The 20427-nt window shown below is 42.9% G+C and overlaps 1 long non-coding RNA gene across 1 annotated transcript; it reads right to left on the reverse strand.

Annotated features, from left to right (window-relative positions):
• Window positions 1–204: 204 nt before the first annotated feature.
• On the reverse strand, window positions 205–18530 carry LOC130684524 (uncharacterized). The gene is made up of 3 exons (XR_008998793.1): window positions 18440–18530; window positions 16921–16989; window positions 205–555 (listed from the first exon to the last, which is right to left on the reverse strand). It is a non-coding gene; the product is annotated as an uncharacterized LOC130684524 (long non-coding RNA).
• Between the last annotated feature and the right edge of the window lie 1897 nt (window positions 18531–20427).

Raw genomic sequence — 20427 nt, forward strand, 5'->3', positions numbered from 1 at the left:
GATGCCGATGCCTCACAGGGATGCCATGAGGACTGATCGCCACTCCCATCCACCTGGCACCCCCAGGGCCACTCTGCCTCCATCCACTACCTTGCACCTCCTTGAGGTTTCTACCCCCTTGCTACTCAGGAGCAACTAGAAAATGTAGGAAACACATGTCTTTTTAAAGTGGGTGCTTTTGCCATTTCCACCGTCACCCGGATAGGAGGCACCATGATTGCGCCCTGAGACATCTTTTAATGGTTGTAATCACTTTCAAGCTACGTAATCTCTCTAAATCTCAATGTCCTCACATACAAAATGGGGATGGAGAGGTCCTTACAAGGGGTCTGAGTGAAGAGTAAATGAGATAGGGAATTTTTGTTTCTGTTAGTGGTGAGTCTGCGATGTTTCCCAGGTCCCCTGCGCAGACAGGACCCACATCATCCCTCCTGGCATGAACGCGGCTGAGACAGCGGGCCTTGAGACGCAGCAGCGGGGGCTGCAGGGTGACAGACGTGGCCTCGGGGACATGATGCGAACTCCTGCCACAGCCCGGGATCTGCACAGCCAGACCTGGAAAATGTCAGAGAGAGAGAGACGGTCAGGGGCGGTCGCTCTCCGCTTCTCTCCGCCACTCCCTGCCTTTCCTGGGCAGTGAGTCTTCTGCTACCGCCTCAGCATCTTCCTTGGGGTTTAGACCTTGGCACTCTAAGTTTTAACGAAGAATAATAGCCACATTTGGCTCTTTTTTTACTCTTGTTCAAAGCCTTATATTTGCTCTCTGGATGAAAAATAGAAAGGTATTATGTCAGTCTTGGGCTGGACATTAAATTAAAACTCAGACAGAATGGAGTGTCGGCAGCAGAGCAATGGGATTTATCCTTGGCTCTGGGCTTCAGGGTATAAGCTTCCTGGCCCCTGAGTCACTGGGGGGTGGGGTCCCTCCTGGCCCCTGAGTCACTGAGGGGTGGGGTCCCACCAGGAGCCAAAGGCAGAGGCCATTTCTTTCTGGAATCACAAGGCTGCTGGGCTGTGTTCTCAAGCAGCCCTATGTTTTCTCTCTCCTCATGTGCTCACGTAAACACAGGGTGCAGGCCAGGACCAGAGGGAGTCAGGCTGCTACTGGAGCACCAGAAGACCCTTGCATGCCTGAAGACCTTCTTTGCCCCTGGCCTGAAGCTTTGTCCCTAGCCATTGCCTCCAATAGGCCACTGCTGAAATGCCACTGTCAAGAAGCTCTCACAGGCCATGAGGCCTGAGTCCGGGGCCCCCTGCTGCAGGGCTTCTCCACAGGCAGCACAGAGGTGAGAGGTGGGCATGTGCCGGCAGGCCAGCTCCACCGGTCAGCTTGTGCCACACTGGGCAACACATCCTGCTTTACTCTCCTGCCAGGAAATACAGAACCAAACAAGACTCGAGTGTAGCCATAGCCTCATCCTTCTGGCTTGTCCCTTACATAAGTCCCTAACCCTGGGTGTTCATCTCCTGTCAGGTTTTTTGTCCTAGCCCTAATTCTTTGTTCTTACTACAGTATGTTGGCATTTTTGTGTATGCTTTCTTGTAGCAAGCTGTGTGGAACATGGCACGGAATGTAAATACCTCAAATATCTCAAGTGACACTCCCTGCTCCCCATGTCAGTACTGGCTTCCTCTCTAAGGAGGGTATGAGTCTGCATCTTATGAAGGACAGCACCAAGACAGGGCTTGGCGGCAGACCTCTTCTTACATTGTCTATCTGCTTCAGGACATTTCATGAGCTGTTGTATGAATTCTACACAGAGACCACCTCATCTATTACTCAAGACACCCCATGAAAAGGGCAGGTGAGAGAGTGTAGTGGGTGAGCCAGAGGGGTGCTCCAGCCTGGTCTCGAGAGACTGTGTCCTCTCTACCTGTCTCCCTCTCAGCCTCCCTCCTTTTCCTACCCCCTCACTCATAGACTATTTTATAAACCAAATCAAACTAGCTCTATTTTGTTTTCCACCTTAATACATAGCCTTAAAATGAAACACCACATTGTCATCTAGAGGTCATGAGACACTCAGAGCAATTTCCTGATGCTATTTAACTCTGGGATGTCCTTAGGGAATGCTCTGAGGGGGTCTCCCTCCCACCCCCTTGGCTGGATGCTTCACTTATGACTGTTGTGGTTTAAAATGCCAACCTACAGCTTGATTTCTTAGACCATGCTTATTTGCATGCTCTGTAAAATCTCATAACAACATAGTAAGAAAGGTCACTTAACAATGGGACAATTAACATATCTCCTCCCCAAGAATGAATTTTGGTGTAAAAAGAAGCAAAAATAGTGCCAGAAACAAATTACTGGCTTATAAACATGTTTATTAAATGCATACTTGGAGAAGCAGATGTGAGAATGACAAAGGATAAATGCCAACAGCAGGCTGCTCAGTAGATTCCTTGGCTTGCTGCTGAAAATGAGAGGCTGCACTTGGTGGGAGCTTCCATGGAATTACAGGTTCCTGCTGTGCTGCTCCTCAGGGAGCCATGATCAGCTCCAGGAATTGTTTGGAGAAGTTTTCCTTTGGTGTTAATAGAACAGAGAACTCTCTTTAACAGAAAACTTTTATAAGTTCCAATATTTTTGTGAATTCACAATTTCCTTAGTCTTCAATTCCAGTTTGTTACACTTCAATAAATAAGTAAAATTGATTAATAAATCTATCAAATGTAATTCAGGATTACCCCCAATTCCTGCCTTTCCTCAATCCTTGCAAATAAAGGACTGTTGGTTCGAGATGGTTCAGAATAAGCAGAAAGGACACAATAAAAAGATGATAACCTGTTTTGGGCATTTTTAAGTCATATTTCTGCTACAGAAATTGGCATATCTTGCAATAAAGCTGTTGATGTGATTAGGAGAACTACAAATTCCACACTATAGAGACAAAGACTCCTCCTCATGCACAATTTCCTATTCACAGATCTGGCGTTCTTCTCATTTCCTGTTTAGAGCAGTATTCCTGGCCCTGTTGACAAAATAAGTCACTGGAAGCTCTGGCAAACAATGCTGTGTGGGGTGTCCACTGGAGTCAGCAGCTCCCCTTTGAAAACTGCCATTGCTGTTGGATGCTCCCAATTTTGCAGTCAGGAGGTCATATAGAATCAATTAAGTCAGAAGATCTCTGGGGAATCTCCTCTGAGGGCTGTTGCCCAACTGTGATTATTTGCCAACATGGCAGCTGACTCCCCAACTCCTGTGAAACTCAGGCTGAGAGTCGGCCTCCACCTTCTGGCAGCCTCCACCTCCCAGCAGCCTTCACTTCACCTCCTGGAAGCTCAGCTTTTTCCCTTGGCCGCCCGTGCTTGTCCAGCTCAAGCTGCGTCTCTCCGAGTCTGACCCCAGCTCCACTCTGAGATGTCAGGAGAATTCCCTGCTGCGTGAAGAGGTTGTGGCTCTCAGTTCCTCCTCACCAGCAGGAAGGAAGCTGGAAGAAGTACCACAAATGGCTGCTGTTGCTATGGCAATGAGCTGCTGCTCAGAAGAAAGTGGAGGAAAGTGCCTTTCATCTTTTGATTACCTTTCTGCACCTTCCCCTTCCTTTACCCATTATTAGGCCCCTAAGCAATCATCTCTCCTAACATCCATACATCTCCCCTAAGGCTTAAACATCTGAAGATCCTTCATCCATTAATAAGCACCAATTCTCGAACCAAAAGAAAAAATATCATATTATAATATCTATTACAATTGTATGCACCGTTCAGCTGGGTGGAGAAAGTATTTTTATGTACAGGGCAGGAAATCATTCATTCATTCAGGCAATTAATAAATAGTCACCAGTAACTATGATGCAAAATGCTAAGCCCTGGGGATTCAGAGATGATAAAACACAGTTTCTACCTTACCCTCTGGTGGAGATGCAGATATGACAATAAATGCCCATGATAAGGCATTTCTGGTGTCTGATAAAAGTCCACCTGGGCCTGTGGGGCTGTGAGCTGCTGGGGGCTCAGAGGGGCTGGGAAACGCTCACCAAGGAGGTGAGCTGTGAGGCAGACGCAGGCAAGCATGAGCACACATCACCCTGGAGGCCTCTTCAAGGCTCCCCCCGAGCTCATTGCTTGGTCTAACTTATTGGGTGGTGGGTCAATACCCAGGAAGCTCCAAGAGCCTTTATGAGATGCAGTGTAAATAATTCAGAAGAAGCCAGTGGTGTTTCATGTGAGTTTTGGAAGGTGGGGATCAGTGTGATGGAAAAAGGGGAGGTGGAGTCTGCAGATGGGGAGAAAACTAGAGACCAGAGTGTTACCAGAGATGGGTCCTTGGCCTCCTGTGAGGAAGAACTCAAGAACAGACACAAAAGGCAGCTCAGCACTAGGAGTTTAGAGAAAGGAGAACATACAGACCTGGGAGGTGGTGAGGGCATATCAGAGGAAATAGCACTGAGGAAACAATAAGGGCCTTTCTTATGTAAAGGAAGATGAACATTCACTAAGTGGGCTCAGGTTTCAGAGGGAGCAGGTGAGGTCTTTTGGGGGTTTGGACTTGCTCTACCCTCACATCCAGGGGAGTTTTGGTTATATTTGGTTCATTCTGGGACTGTCATGGTACAGGTAGGTGCAATTTCTACCGTTAATGAGGGCATGATTTTGGGGTGAGGTTTAGGTCAACTTCTCCATGTTGGAACTAGCCATTTTCAGCTGGTCTGTTATCTATACCCTCACTGCCCTCATCCCACAAGAACAGCTAACAAAGAAATGTGCAGAATGTAAGCACTGGACAGACATCCCCGACCCCTGCCTGCTTACGTGTGCTGTCTACCTACTCCAATGAGAGGAGTAGTGGGTGTAAGGTAATAAACCCCCTGGGAGTGTGGAAGCCCGAAATTGGGTGGACAATGACAGGAAAAGACCCATCTGACTGTGATTATGGGCAACACATCTGATTAGTCTAGACTCTGCCACCACTATCTGGAGGTGGAGGATGAGTCGCAATCTTTTGAGGCCTATTTTCTCAGCTGTAAAATGGGAAATATAGATCTTCCATTGGTTGACTTCCACGGTCCTCTCTCAAATTTCCCATGTTGAAGTCCTAACCCTCCAATCCATAGAGTTAGGATCTCCAGAATGTGACCATATTTGGAGATAGGATCTCTAAAGAGATGATAAACTTTATGTAACTCATTAGGATGGGCCTTAGGTAATGGGACTGGTGTCTTATAAGAGGGAAATGTGGACACAGGCATGGACAGAGGAAGCTGGTACGAACACACAGGGGGAAGACGGCATCTACAAGCCAAGGAAAGGGGCCTGGGGTGGCGCCTCCCTCACAGCCCTCAGGATGAGCCAACCATCACTGTCAACACCTTGACCTGGGCATTCGACCCCAGAACTGTGAAAGAACAAGCCTGCTGCTCGAGCTGCCCAGTCTGTGGTACGTGGTTACGGCAGCCCTAGGGAACTAGCCCACAGTGTCATTGTGAGGACTGAAGAGTTTACAGAATGACCAAAGCATGTGATAATATTCAATGTGTGGTGGCTCATATTGTCAGTAACAACACAATTGGCTTTCCTTTAAATAAAAACAAACCCCAACTTATTTGCATAATTGGATTTTAAGGCTATCAAGACTGACTTCTCTAGTTAACTCAATGCCAGAGGACCTTTTGTTTCCATTCTGATGCTGAAATCTTTTAAACATGACTCGTCCATCCTTATACTATTAAAACTGAACATTTTTTTGATTTACAGGCCCAAGTGCCTCTTTAATTCTAAGAGATTAAAACTGAATGTGTACTTCTTCAAAAAAAGAAGTTTTGTTTGGGTTTTAATAAGTCAGTTGTCAATGTTTTCTAATGATTTCCTTTTTTTTCCACAATGAAGTGTTGACAACTCCAGCTAACTTCAGGGTTCTAGACAATTGAACAAATCCAATGTGTCAACATTCTTTACTTTCCATGAACACATTAAGCGAAATAGAGTGTTACATAACTGCCCTACATTGTAACGACTCAAACTTGTTACTGTAACTTTCATTATAATTTAAAAAATACAAATTACTATCATTTTCTCCATTTATTTTGGACGAGCTGCCTCTGAACAATTAACAAACAGATCATGTAAATGTAATTAGTTACAAGAAATACCAGGCTCCAAACAGAAAACAGAATAAATTGAATTCTGCTTAAAATCATCCAGACTATGCTTCTCAATTGTATTTATGAGAGCTGGCACCAAACAGTAAACTGTGCTTTACCATTGTCCTGATCTGACATTTCTAATTAACTTCTAAGAGTGAAATTTATTTAGCTTCTTTCTCTCCCTTTGGAAGAAGGTTATAAAACACAGAACAAATTATCTATCTCCATTGGTAGAGGACCCTTACTGGTGTGTGGATTAAAATGCCATTCCTCCTGAAATAATCGAACAGATCATGGAAATAGACAGAACTCCCAACAGAAAGGACCCAAGGAGGACAACACCAAGACACATAATAATTAAAATGGCAAAGAACAAGGACAAGGAAAGAGTTTTAAAGGCAGCTAGAGAGAAAAAGGTCACCTATAAAGGAAAACTCATCAGGCTACCATCAGACTTCTCGACAGAAACCTTACAGGCCAGAAGAGAATGGCATGATATATTTAATGCAATGAAACAGAAGGGCCTTGAACCAAGGATACTGTACCCAGCACGATTATCATTTAAATATGATGGAGGGATTAAGCAATTCCCAGAAAAGCTAAAGTTGAGGGAATTTGCCTCCCACAAACCACCTCTACAGGGCATCCTACAGGGACTGCTCTAGATGGGAGCACTCCTAAAAAGAGCACAGAACAAAACACTCAACATATGAAGAATGGAGAAGGAGGAATAAGAAGGGAGAGAAGAAAAGAATCTCCAGACAGTGTATATAACAGCTCAATAAGCGAGCTAAGTTAGGCAGGAAGGTACTAAAGAGGCTAACCTTAAACCTTTGGTAACCACGAATCTAAAGCCTGCAATGGCAATAAGTACATATCTTTCAATAGTTACCCTAAATGTAAATGGACTGAATGCAACAATCAAAAGACACAGAGTAATAGAATGGATAAAAAAGCAAGACCCATCTATACTCTGCTTACAAGAAACTCACCTCAAACCCAAAGACATGTACAGACTAAAAGTCAAGGGATGGAAAAACATATTTCAGGCAAACAACAGAGAGAAGAAAGCAGGGGTTGCAGTACTAATATCAGACAAAATAGAATTCAAAACAAAGAAAGTAACAAGAGATAAAGAAGGACACCATATAATGATAAAGGGCTCAGTCCAACAAGAGGATATAACCATTATAAATATATATGCACCCAACACAGGAGCACCAGCATATGTGAAACACATACTAACAGAACTAAAGGGGGAAACAGACTGCAATGCATTCATTTTAGGAGACTTCAACATGCCACTCACTCCAAAGGATAGATCCACAGGGCAGAAAATAAGTAAGGACACGGAGGCACTGAACAACACAATACAACAGATGGACCTAATAGACATCTATAGAACTCTACATCCAAAAGCAACAGGATATATATTCTTCTCAAGTGCACATGAAACATTCTCCAGAATAGACCACATACTATCCCACAAAAAGAGCCTCAGTAAATTCAAAAATATTGAAATTCTACCAATCTACTTTTCAGACCACAAAGGTATAAAACTAGAAATAAATTCTACAAAGAAAACAAAAGGGCTCACAAACACATGGAGGCTTAACAACATGCTCCTAAATAATCAATGGATCAATGAACAAATTAAAATAGAGATCAAGGAATATATGGAAACAAATGACAACAACAACACAAAGCCCTAACTTCTGTGGGACGCAGCGAAAGCAGTCTTAAGAGGAAAGTATATAGCGATCCAGGCACACTTGAAGAAGGAAGAACAATCCCAAATGAATAGTCTAACATCACAATTATCAAAACTGGAAAAAGAAGAACAAATGAGGCCTAAAGTCAGCAGAAGGAGGGACATAATAAAGGTCAGAGAAGAAATAAACAAAATTGAGAAGAATAAAACAATAGCAAAAATCAATGAAACCAAGAGCTGGTTCTTTGAGAAAATAAACAAAATAGATAAGCCTCTAGCCAAACTTATTAAGAGAAAAAGAGAATCAACACAAATCAACAGAATCAGAAATGAGAACAGAAAAATCACGACAGACTCCACAGAAATACAAAGAATTATTAAAGACTACTATGAAAACCTATATGCCAACAAGCTGGAAAACCTAGAAGAAATGGACAACTTCCCAGAAAAATACAACCTTCCAAGACTGACCAAGGAAGAAACACAAAAGTTAAACAAACCAATTACGAGCAAAGAAATTGAAAAGGTAATCAAAAAACTACCCAAGAACAAAACCCCCGGGCTGGACAGATTTACCTCGGAATTTTATCAGACACACAGAGAATACATAATACCCATTCTCCTTAAAGATTTCCAAAAAATAGAAAAGGAGGGAATACTCCCAAACTCATTCTATGAAGCCAACATCACCCTAATACCAAAACCAGGCAAAGACACCACAAAAAAAGAAAATTACAGACCAATATCCCTGATGAATGTAGAAGCAAAAATACTCAATAAAATATTAGCAAACCGAATTCAAAAATATATCAAAAGGATCATACACCATGACCAAGTGGGATTCATCCCAGGGATGCAAGGATGGTACAACATTCAAAAATCAATCAACATCATCTACCACATCAACAAAAAGAAAGACAAAAACCACATGATCACCCCCATAGATGCTAAAAAGCATTTGACAAAACTCAACATCCATTCATGATAAAAACTCTCAGCAATATGGGTATAGAGGGCAAGTACCTCAACATAATAAAGGCCATATATGATAAACCCACAGCCAACATTATATTGAAGAGCGAGAAGCTGAAAGCTTTTCCTCTGAGATTGGGAACAAGACAGGGAAGCCCCTCTCCCCACTGTTATTTAACATAGTACAGGAGGTCCTAGCCATGGCAATCAGACAAAACTAAGAAATACAAGGAATCCAGATTGGTAAAGAAGAAGTTAAACTGTCACTATTTGCAGATGACATGATATTGTACATAAAAAACCCTAAAGACCCCACTCCAAAACTACTAGAACTGATATCAGAATACAGAAAAGTTGCAGGATACAAAACTAACACACAGAAATCTGTGACTTTCCTATACACTAACAATGAACCAATAGAAAGAGAAATCAGGAAAACAACTCCATTCACAATTGCATCAAAAAGAATAAAATACCTAGGAATAAACCTAACCAAAGAAGTGAAAGACCTATACCCTGAAAACTAAAAGTCACTCTTAAGAGAAATTAAAGAGGACACTAACAAATGGAAACTCATCCCATGCTTGTGGCTAGGAAAAATTAATATTGTCAAAATGGCCATCCTGCCCAAAGCAATATACAGATTTGATGCAATCCCTATCAAATTACCAGCAACATTCTTCAATGAACTGGAACAAATAGTTCAAAAATTCATATGGAAACACCAAAGACCCCGAATAGCCAAAGCAATCCTGAGAAAGAAGAATAAAGTAGGGGGGATCTCACTCCCCAAATTCAAGCTCTACTACAAAGCCATAGTAATCAAGACAATTTGGTACTGGCACAAGAACAGAGCCACAGACCAATGGAACAGACTAGAGAATCCAGACATTAACCCAGACATATATGGTCAATTAATATTTTATAAAGGAGCCATGGATATACAATGGTGAAACGATAGTCTCTTCAACAGATGGTGCTGGCAAAACTGGACAGCTACATGTAGGAGAATGAAACTGGACCATTGTCTAACCCCCTACACAAAAGTAAATTCAAAATGGATCAAAGACCTGAATGTAAGTCATGAAACCATAAAACTCTTAGGGAAAAACATAGGCAAAAACCTCTTAGACATAAACATGAGTGACCTCTTCTTGAACATATCTCCCTGGGCAAGGAAAACAACAGCAAAAATGAACAAGTGGGACTATATAAAGCTGAAAAGCTTCTGTACAGCAAAAGACACCATCAACAGAACAAAAAGGTACCCTACAGTATGGGAGAATATATTTGTAAATGACAGATCCGATAAAGGCTTCACATCAAAAATATATAAAGAGCTCACCCACCTAAACAAACAAAAAACAAATAATCCAATTAAAAAATGGGCAGAGGAACTGAACAGACAGTTCTCCAAAAAAGAAATACAGATGGCCAACAGACACATGAAAACATGCTCCAAATCGCTAATTATCAGAGAAATGTAAATTAAAACCACAATGAGGTATCACCTCACACCAGTAAGGATGGCTACCATCCAAAAGACAAACAACAAATGTTGGTGAGGTTGTGGAGAAAGGGGAACCCTCCTACACTGCTGGTGGGAATGTAAATTAGTTCAACCATTGTGGAAAGCAGTATGGAGGTTCCTCAAAACACTCAAAATAGACTTACCATTCGACCCAGGAATTCCACTCCTAGGAATTTACCCTAAGAATGTAGCACTCAAGTTTGAAAAAGACAGATGCACCCCTATATTTATCGCAGCACTATTTACAATACCCAATAATTGGAAGCAACCTAAGTGTCCATCAGTAGATGAATGGATAAAGAAGATGTGGTACATATACACAATGGAATATTATTCAGCCATAAGAAGAAAACAAATCATACCATTTGCAACAACATGGATGGAGCTAGAGGGTATTATGCTCAGTGAAATAAGCCAAGTGGAGAAAGAGAAATACCAAATGATTTCACTCATCTGTGGAGTATAAGAACAAAGGAAAAACTGAAGGAACAAAACAGAAGCAGAATCACAGAACCCAAGAATGGACTAACAGGTACCAAACGAAAGTGACTGGGGAGGATGAGTGGGTAGGGAGGGAGAAGGGGGGGAGAAGAAAGGGGATATTATGATTAGCATGCATAATGGGGGGGTGGGAGAAACGGGAGGGCTGTACAACACAGAGAAGACAAGTAGTGATTATACAACATTTTGCTATGCTGATGGACAGTGACTCTAAGGGGGTTTGTGGGGGGACCTGGTATAGGGGAGAGTCTAGTAAACATAATGTTCTTCATGTAATTGTAGATTAATGATAAAAAAAGAAAGAAAAGGGGGATTACTCCCTGATAGGATAAAACTAACTGCAAATCACCAATTAATGCATGCTTTAAATATCCTTAATTTTGATCATTTAAAGGGTGTCAGATGATCAGCTATGGAAGTACATTTTTATGATAATATTCCTTTTTCTTAAAAAGAAGAAAAAAAGGCAGTTCCTGTGTGGTGATCTCCAATAGGTTCTTCACAATGGTATAAAGGGCATATCAAAGTGTGGGCAGGGGGTTTGTTTGTGTTTATACAGAGGATCAAAGCCTAACTTGGCAAACCAGAAAATGAATTAAGATATGATATGAAGAAGAACTTCCAACATCGACATTATCTGGAAGAGTCATTCCAGAAGATGATCATCAAAAAACTTCAGCAAAGATCCTGGCCTTGTTGCAGTTGTAGCTGCATTCATCCGACCGGTTCCTGGACTTGCCATGGGAATGAAGAAGGAGATATCTAAGCTGGCCTGTGCATACAGTAAAACAACAAATTTGACTGGATCTATACGGTTGGAACTCAACCAAGAATTAGGAGAAGTGCAAGTTGAAGCACTCCAAAATCGTGCAACTACAGACTATCTACTGTTAAAAGTACATATGAGATGTGAACAGTCCCCAGGAATGTGTTGTTTTAATTTGTCTGATTTTTCTCAAACTATTCAAATTCAGTTAGATGATATCCATCATATCATTGATAAGTTTTCACAAATGCCTAGGGTGCCTATCTGGTTTTTTTGTTTCACTGGATATGGCTGGTAATTGTAGGTCTGCTTTGGTTATGTAGCTGTATTCCTATTATGTTAATGTGTGTACACAATTTAATTAGTAGCTTAAAACCTGTACATGCTTATGTTACTCTACAAGAAGATATGACAAAGAAATAATCAATCTTCCCATGTTTTCTTCCGCCTGCTACTTCTATAGCTTTTCTTCTTCCTTCCTAATTACAACCCTTTACTAGAATTCGTGCCTCATATCGAAATTACCGAGTATGATAATTCTTCCAAGTGGTAAAGATACCTCAAGACAAATGCTGGGCATAAAAGCCACAGGGCATAAATCTGCAAAGAAGTAAAAAGCTAACCTTTTCAAAGAATATTGCTTCTCTCTCAGTTACAAACTTTACGTTTCCCTCTATAGCCCCGGAAGATGACTGGATAGCCAGAGACGGGTAAGATTCCTCAAGGGAGGAACAACCTAAGACAGTCGCAGGGGGGGCCATCAGGTGAGAAATTGGGGATCAACAGAGGTGAGGCTTAGAACCTCACCCCCCCTGTTTTGAGAGAAATCTTCTGCATCCGTGGATGTTTTGTTGCCCTTGTCTAGCTTGGATTAATACTTAGTCTATAGGCACACACCTGATCATCTACATTTGCCCTCTTACAGCACTAAATTATGTTTTCTACCTTTATCTTGCATCTACCTACCACTTCAGCATTTTATTAACAATAATAATAAGGGAGAAATGTGGGATTCACATTTAAATCAAGTATAAAAATCAAACGAATAATCATATTTGACCTGATTGTTTATAGTTCATGATGTGTGATCAAAACCGAAAGTTTCTATGATATCACTGCCCTTGCACTGTTCACCATGTAAGAACTTATTCACTATGTAAGAACTTGTTTACCATGTAAGAACTTTTCGTTATGCTTCAGAAGATTGGAGACTGTTGAGAATTAGGCTTGGGGTTGATTAATGATTGTGCATTGAGTCCCCTATACAGAATTTTATTGTTGTTAACAACCATTGATCAATAAATATGAGAGATGCACTCTCAAAAAAATAATAATAAAAGTAAATAAAATAAAATAAAATAATATTTTACAATTTAAAAAAAAGTCTCACCTTAACATCCAAGAATTACATCACCAGTATTTAGACGACTGCTTTGAAAAACTATGCCCCAAAAATGTCACCATGCAATTATACACAATAGCTCTGTTCATAAAGGCTAAAAACTTAAAGAAATCAGGATGTGTTTCAGCAGATGAATGCTTTGGCAAATTGGGGTACATCCACTACATTTCACTACAACTTTTACAGTGAACTGTACAGTGATTTGCCCAGTGAAGCTGGTGCCTTCATCACTGGAGGTTACAGGTCTACCCCATGTGAGAAATGGTTTCCAACAGCTTCGTTGGGATTATGAAGGCATCGGCCTAGGGCCAGCAGAAGGCTTCATTCTTCCCTGTGGGGTTGGAATGCATCGCCCTCCCAGTACACAACATGGATGCGTTCACCAACCTGGAAGCTCTCCAAAATCCATATTTTGAGACACTGGTATGACGTATTATTAACTCCATTTTTATCCCCTCCCCTTTCTCTGGAGAATGGAGGGGTGAGACTGAAAATCTCAAGCTTCTAATCATGGCTTGGGCTTTCTGCCTGTCAGACACCCAGCAGAACCCACCCAGAAACACCTACTTAGAACAAAAGATGCCTCTATTATTCAGGAAATCCCCAGAGCTTTAGGAGCCCAGTGTCAGGATTGAGGCACAGACCAACATACGTTTTTTCTACTGTACTTCCATGTTCATGGTAGCACATCCCAGGGAGAGGGTTGGCAAGTTGTGTTTCCACTATCCCAGGAGGAGGAGGATTTAAAACAGAAACTAAATTGAGTTATACAAAAAATACAACGTATAATGTGTGACCACAAGATGTACAGACTGAGATTCCAACTACAAGGCCAATTTAGCTATAGTGACAAGTATCAGCTTCCACGGCTATTTGAGGGTCTGACAGGCTGTGTCTCTAACTGTCTGTTTGCAGCTCTGGGTGGGGAGTGAAGGCCCCTCCCCCAGGGTGATGGAAAGAGCCTTGTGCTCAGAGGAGAAGCCTGTCTTTTTTAAAATTCCACATTAAATAATGTGAACATTAATAAAATACTAAGAATAGACTTAAGGTGCAAATGTTGTATATTGAAAATTATAAAACACTGATAATTTAAAAACTAAGAAAGATTTAATACATGTAAAGTCTACTTGTGTTGATGGAAAGACTTAAATACTGTTAAGGTGGCAATGACACAAATGCAACCTACAGAGTCAACGTGATTTCTTTGAAAATTCACAGGGTTTAATGTACCAGCTGATCCTGACACGTGGAATTTCAAGGGAACCCAAAGAGCCCTTGAAAACAATCTTGACAAAGAAAATCGAAGCTGAAGGCTCATGGCCCCCAAGATCAAATCTTAGTACAAAGTAACAGTAAATAAAACACTGTGACACTGGCATAAACATACACAGCTGGCCCATGGACAGCAGGGGTGTGAACTGCCCAGGTCCACTTGAGTGGATTTTTTTCAACAAATATATAGAAAAAATGTTTAAAGGCTTAAGATGATTTGAAACATTTGCTTTTTTTCTAGCTTACCTTACTGTTAGAATACAGCACAAAACATGTATCATGTACAAAATATGTGTTAATTGACTGTTTATATTATTGGTAACTCTTTCAGTCAAAATAGGCAATCAGATTTAGGATAATACTTAAGTTTGGGGGAGTGAGATATTTTATGTGGATTCTGACTCTGTGGGATGTCAGCTACACAAAACCCCATGTTGTCAAAGGTCAACTGTATGTATAGATCAACAAAACTGAGTGGAAAGCCCAGAAGTGACCCCAACCATCTACAGCAAATTGCTTTCTAACAAGGGTGGACAACATTAAATTAGGGAAAGAATGGTCTTTTCAGCAAACAGTGCTGGGCAAATAGCTGTCCATGTACAGAGGGATGAAACTGAACCCTTAACTCATGTCACATACAAAAATTAACTCAAAACAAAGGGCTTACATAATAGGTAAAAGTATAGACTCTAGAAGAAAACATGAGTATAAATGTTCATGACCTTGGATTTAGCCATGGTTTCTCAGATCTGACACCAAAGGACAAGCAATGGAAGAAAGCATAAATTAGAGTTCCCCGAAATTAAAAACTTTTCTGCATCAAAAGTCACCAACCAGAAAGTGAAAAACAGCCACAGAATGGAAGAAAATATCTCCACATTGTACATCTGACAAGAGCCTGTAACCCAGAAAACACCACAAACTTGTACAAGACAACAGGACAACACCCAAATGTTTAAAGCGGATGAAAAATTCCAAGCAAGACATACAAACGTTCAACAAGCACATGAACACAGCATTACTTGCTATGGAAATGCAAATTAAACCACAGTGACCACCCCCTGCAAGCACACAGCAGTGGCCGTACTCAGGAATCTTCAAAATCACATGTTGCCAAGAATGTAGAAGAATTGGAGCCCCTAACCCTTACTTGTGGAAATATAAAACATGCAGCTTGTGTACAACAGCTTGGCATTTCCTCATAATATATAATACAATTACCTAATTGTGGGTAAACACCCACTCCTAGATAAATACCCCAAAGAAATGAAAAAACTATTCAAACAGAAACTGGCCCATGAGTTCTTGGCAGCACTGCTCACCACAGCAAAAAGGTAGAAACAACTCAAATGCCCTTCATGGGGTGAATGGATGAACAAAACAGGGTTGATCCATAAACTGCATTATTCTGCCAAATATAGAAATAAAGAAAAATGGTCCAAGGCTGCTTTGAAAACGGTGTGTGGGTACCATTTGCAACAACATGGATGGAGCTGGAGGACATTATGCTCAGTGAAATAAGTCAGTCGGAGAAAGACAAATGCCAAATGATTTCCCTCATTTATGGAGTAAAACAATGAAGCAAAACTGAAGGGACAAAATAGCAGCAGACTCGGAACTCCAAGAATGAACTAGTGGTTACCAAAGGGGAGGGGTGTGGGAGGGCGGGTGGGGAGGGAGGGAGAATGGGATTGAGGAGTATTATGTTTAGTACACATGGTGTGGGGGTCACGGGGAGAACAATGTAGCACAGAGAAGGCACAGAGTGGATCTGTGGCGTCTTACTACACTGATGGACAGTGACTGCATTGGGGTATGGGTGGGGACTTGATAATATGGGTAAATGTAGTAACCACATTGGTTTTTCATGCCTTCATAAGAGTGTATATCAATCATGCCTTAATAAAAATTAATTAATTAATTAATTAAAACAGTGTGTGGGGGGCATCCCCAGAAACTCGAGCACAGAATTAACATATGATTAGCAATTCCATTTCTCGGCATTTGCTCAAATGACATGAAAGCAGGGACTTAGATATTTGCACACCCATGTTCACAGCTGCATGACTCACAACAGCCAAAAGGTGGAGAAGACCTGGGTGTCCAGAGACACATGAAAAAAATACGGTCTCTACACAGCAAAGTAAACAAGGAGTCCTAGAACATGCTACACAGATGGACCCTAAAACCATTATGCTCAGTGAAATGCACCCCTCAAAGAAGAACAATATTATGTGATACCACTTATGTGAGGTCCTGGAAAGCCCAACTGAGGTAAAGTCTCAGGAACAGTTCCAGAAAAAGGAAACTGCCTCAGGATAGAAAGACGTGTGCACACAGCTGGGGCGCATGGTGACAGCTGCGGCGGGTCTGTGCATTGGATTATCATGTGGAGACCCTAAGACTTCCCTCATTTGGGGTCAGGTGGCGGTTCCCTGGGAATGTGTCCCTGTTTGGGGTAGGCGCTCCAGCATTTTGTGTGAAGTGGCAACTGTGGTAAAGTGAGGCGCTGGGGAATTCAGTATAAAGATAATTTGTACTGACACTGCAAGTTTTCTGTATGCTTGAAATTGCTGGAAATTAATTTACTTTGCAAAACAACCATGAGAAAAGCATCACACTGCATCAACAGGGGCTAAGCCCTCCCCATCCAGTTCACCCGAAGGGGGCGCTACTCACCTTACATGGGTCCAGGAGTCATTAGAGGATCCCCTGTAGCCACTGGGCCTTAGGCATTGGGATGACCTGCTGCACAAACAGTGGGATTTTAGAATTCCAGTTTCCCACACCACTCCACCAAAGACCTTGTTAGAACTAAAAATGAATTCAATAAACTTCTAAGATACGAAACCAACATAAAAAAATCGGTTGCTTGTATTCACTAATAACCAACAATCAGAGAGATTAAGAAAGCAATGCCCTTTAAAACTGCATCATAAAGTATAAAGTGTTATGGGTAAAATTGCAGTATTTCCAGAATCTCTTGCCTGGCCTCAGTGCATCTCATCAGTAGGTGGTTTCCAAGGGGTGGAGAGAAGTAGTCAATCTCTATATCAACAGGTAATTACAAGGGTGAGGGAGGGCATATCTGGACTGGAGAAGTTGGGCGGGGCCCCTTCTTCTGCAGCCAGGTTGGAGAGACACTGGCGAGCAGTAGTGTATGGCTGCTAGTAAGTAATAAACTGGTTTCTCCCACTTTATTTCTCCCTTTGACTGATTTCGGTTCAAAGATACTTTGCCCCAGAATTTTCCACCTGGAGTTACAAGTACTTAAGAAGAAACTTAACCAAGGACGTGGGAAGCCTGAGCTCTGAAAACTGTGGACGCTGCGGACATGGACGGGAAGAGTTAGATTAAGACAAGTCTCCTCTGCCCACAGCAACGTGCAGAATCCGTGCCACCCCCACCGAAATTCCATCGCACTTCTCACAGAAGCAGCCACCTTACAGGCTGGATGGAACCCCACAGGACCCCATCCCCACAACCATCCTTGGAAAGCAGAGCTGGGGCGTCGCGCCCAGACTTCCCACTACACTGCGGTGCTGCAGCAACTGAGACCCCGCGTGGCGCCGAGGCAGATGCGGGTGTAGAAACAGGCACCGGGCACCCTCAGCCCCCCAAAACCCGCTCTGCCTGAGGAGCCGACCACGAAGCCCTGGTCCCAGGCCGTGGGTAGGGGCCGCCCTTGGGGAGCCAGGCTGGGTCAGCGCCTCAATGCGCCTCGGGGGTCTCCCAGGCGGCCCCCTCCCCGGGGGCCCTTCCCAGGAAACCGTCTGGTGTGCTCGGCGCACAGCAAGAGCTGCAGCCCCGGTAAACAGGCCGCCTCAGCAGCCAAGTTCCCTGACCCCACTCCCGTCTCAGAGCCTCGTTAGGAAGGACGCCTGGAGCCGGAGGGTGTCCCGCAGGTGCAGCCAATCCACCCGCCGCACAGGGCCCGGGGCGCGTGGCGCAGAGACACAGGCTCCTGGGGACGCGCTGGGCGCCGCGCACCCGCCTCGGCCCCGCCGTGCCCCGGCCCGAACTCACCCGCGCCCCGAACTCGCCCCGAGCACCGCCCATCACGCCTGCAGCCCGAAATCACCCGCGCCCCCCGTGCCCCCAAACTCCGCGAAGACCCCGTTCCCCGCTGCAGGCCTTTCCTCCCCCGGCCCCTGTAGGGGAGCGCTTGGCAGGCAGTGCACGAGAAGCCTCTCCTCACCTTTCTGTCCCGCGGCTCCGGAGGAAACCAAGCTGTCACTGCGGACGCGGCTGGCGGGGTCCCGGGGCCGCAGCAGAGCCCAAGGAATCCCGGCTCCCATTAGGAGAGCGGCAGTCCCGGGGCCTGATAAGAGCAGAGGCGCCACCTCGTGGTTAAACGGATGAACCACAAATCTTTGTTAATTCAAACTCCCAATGGGCAGGACTGTTCCGTGTCTTCTCCAATTCGTTGGAGACCGTACGGACTGAAATGAAGGTAGACACAGGCTTTACAGCTTACACCAAAACTCACTCAGAATTGTCCATAGACAAATTTTAGATGTAAAATTATAAAAATTTTAGTTAAAAGCTAGAAAACCTACACAATCTTGCTGATGACTTTTAACAGTCAACACCAAAAGTCTATCCACAAAAGAAAAATAATCACGTGGGCTTTATATAATTAAAATTGTCTACTCTAAAAGACCTTGTTCGGAGAACCCAAAGACAAGACGGAAACTGGGAGAAAATATTTACAGAATATGTATTTGATAAAGGATTCGTACTCAAGATATACAGAAATCCATAAAACAAAAAAGAACCATTAAAAAATATTTTACCATTAGAAAAAGATTCTCACCTTAGGATCCCAGAGGTGCACCTCCCATATTTAAACAACTGCTTTGAAACACTATCCCAGCCATAACCATCATGCAATTTTATGCAGCAGCACAATGACTAAAAACTTAGAGATGTCAGAATGTTCTCCGGTAGATGAATGGGTACGCAAATTGTGGTACACCCACGGGAAGGGGAGCAGACTATGCCTCTTTGGAACAGGATTATGTTCAGCTGATTAACTATTTTTAAAAGCATAGGATAATCTCTGGAAATTGAAAAGCTGCCCTGTTATGAGGAGCATTTGCTTTTATGCAGGAAATCCACATGTGTAAGGGTGCCTCCCTCTGTACTAGGAAAGGAAGGATAACCAAATCTATAGAAACTTTTATCAGTGGAGTTTGGCCTCAGTTCAAATTTGCATGACAACCATGTACTTGTGTTTATCCTATTTTGCCTGATAACCTCCCAGTAACCTAGCTTCCCTCCTTCCCTAACACCTTTCTGGTTTTTAGCTGAAGATAGCTTTTAAGGTGGTAACTTGGGTCGTTTTGGGGAGCTACTCAGTGTTCCTGGGTATCTCCCATGCACACGGGAAGTATACATGTCATTACATTTCTGTCTGCTTTTCTCCTGTTGAGCATTCTTTATTGTGGGCAGGAGGAGCAGCTGTCTCAGGCAGGAACAGAGAAGGGCAGGGGGGATATTCTGCCCCCCTTACACAAGGAATGGAAACTATTCAGCAACAGAAAGGAAGGAACCACCAACCCGTGCAGAAACGTGGGTGAATCTGTGTGCATAATGCTAAGTGACAGAAGCCAACCTGAAGAGACCACACACTGTGGGACCCCGTGTACATGACGCTCTGAACAAGGCACAGCTATGGAGGCAGTAAATGGGTCATGGTGGGGAGTCTGGAGTGTCCCATGGGACACTCCAGTGAGGGACACTGGCCACTATGTGTTTGTCTAAACCCATAGATCCTTAGGGCCCAACAATTAAATCATAATCTATTCAAATTAAGTCAGTTAGGATGTGAGAGTGTCCAAGGGTGGAATACAAAATTTAACAAAGAATCTAACTGTATTAGAAATGTCTGGGGGAAAGCTCACTGTTGGTGGTGAGACCTAAGGAAACTGGGAAATGAACAGAATCTGTTGACTAAAGGGAAAATGTACTGTACACAGATAGGGGACTGTGTTTTATCAGCTATTTCAATGCAGGTCCTTGCTGACAACCCTGAAAACACTACATCTGTAATCTAGGATGAACAGTGGATTATGTAAGTGACACATAGTTGGAGCCAGGTTTCTCCCTGTTGGAGGCAGAAGTTACAGGTAAACAAGGGGAGAAGGTTACAAGATCTATGTGATCATGGATCAAGTTGGAGAC

Source organism: Manis pentadactyla, chromosome 8, assembly GCF_030020395.1.
Source record: "Manis pentadactyla isolate mManPen7 chromosome 8, mManPen7.hap1, whole genome shotgun sequence".
NCBI lineage: Eukaryota > Metazoa > Chordata > Mammalia > Pholidota > Manidae > Manis > Manis pentadactyla.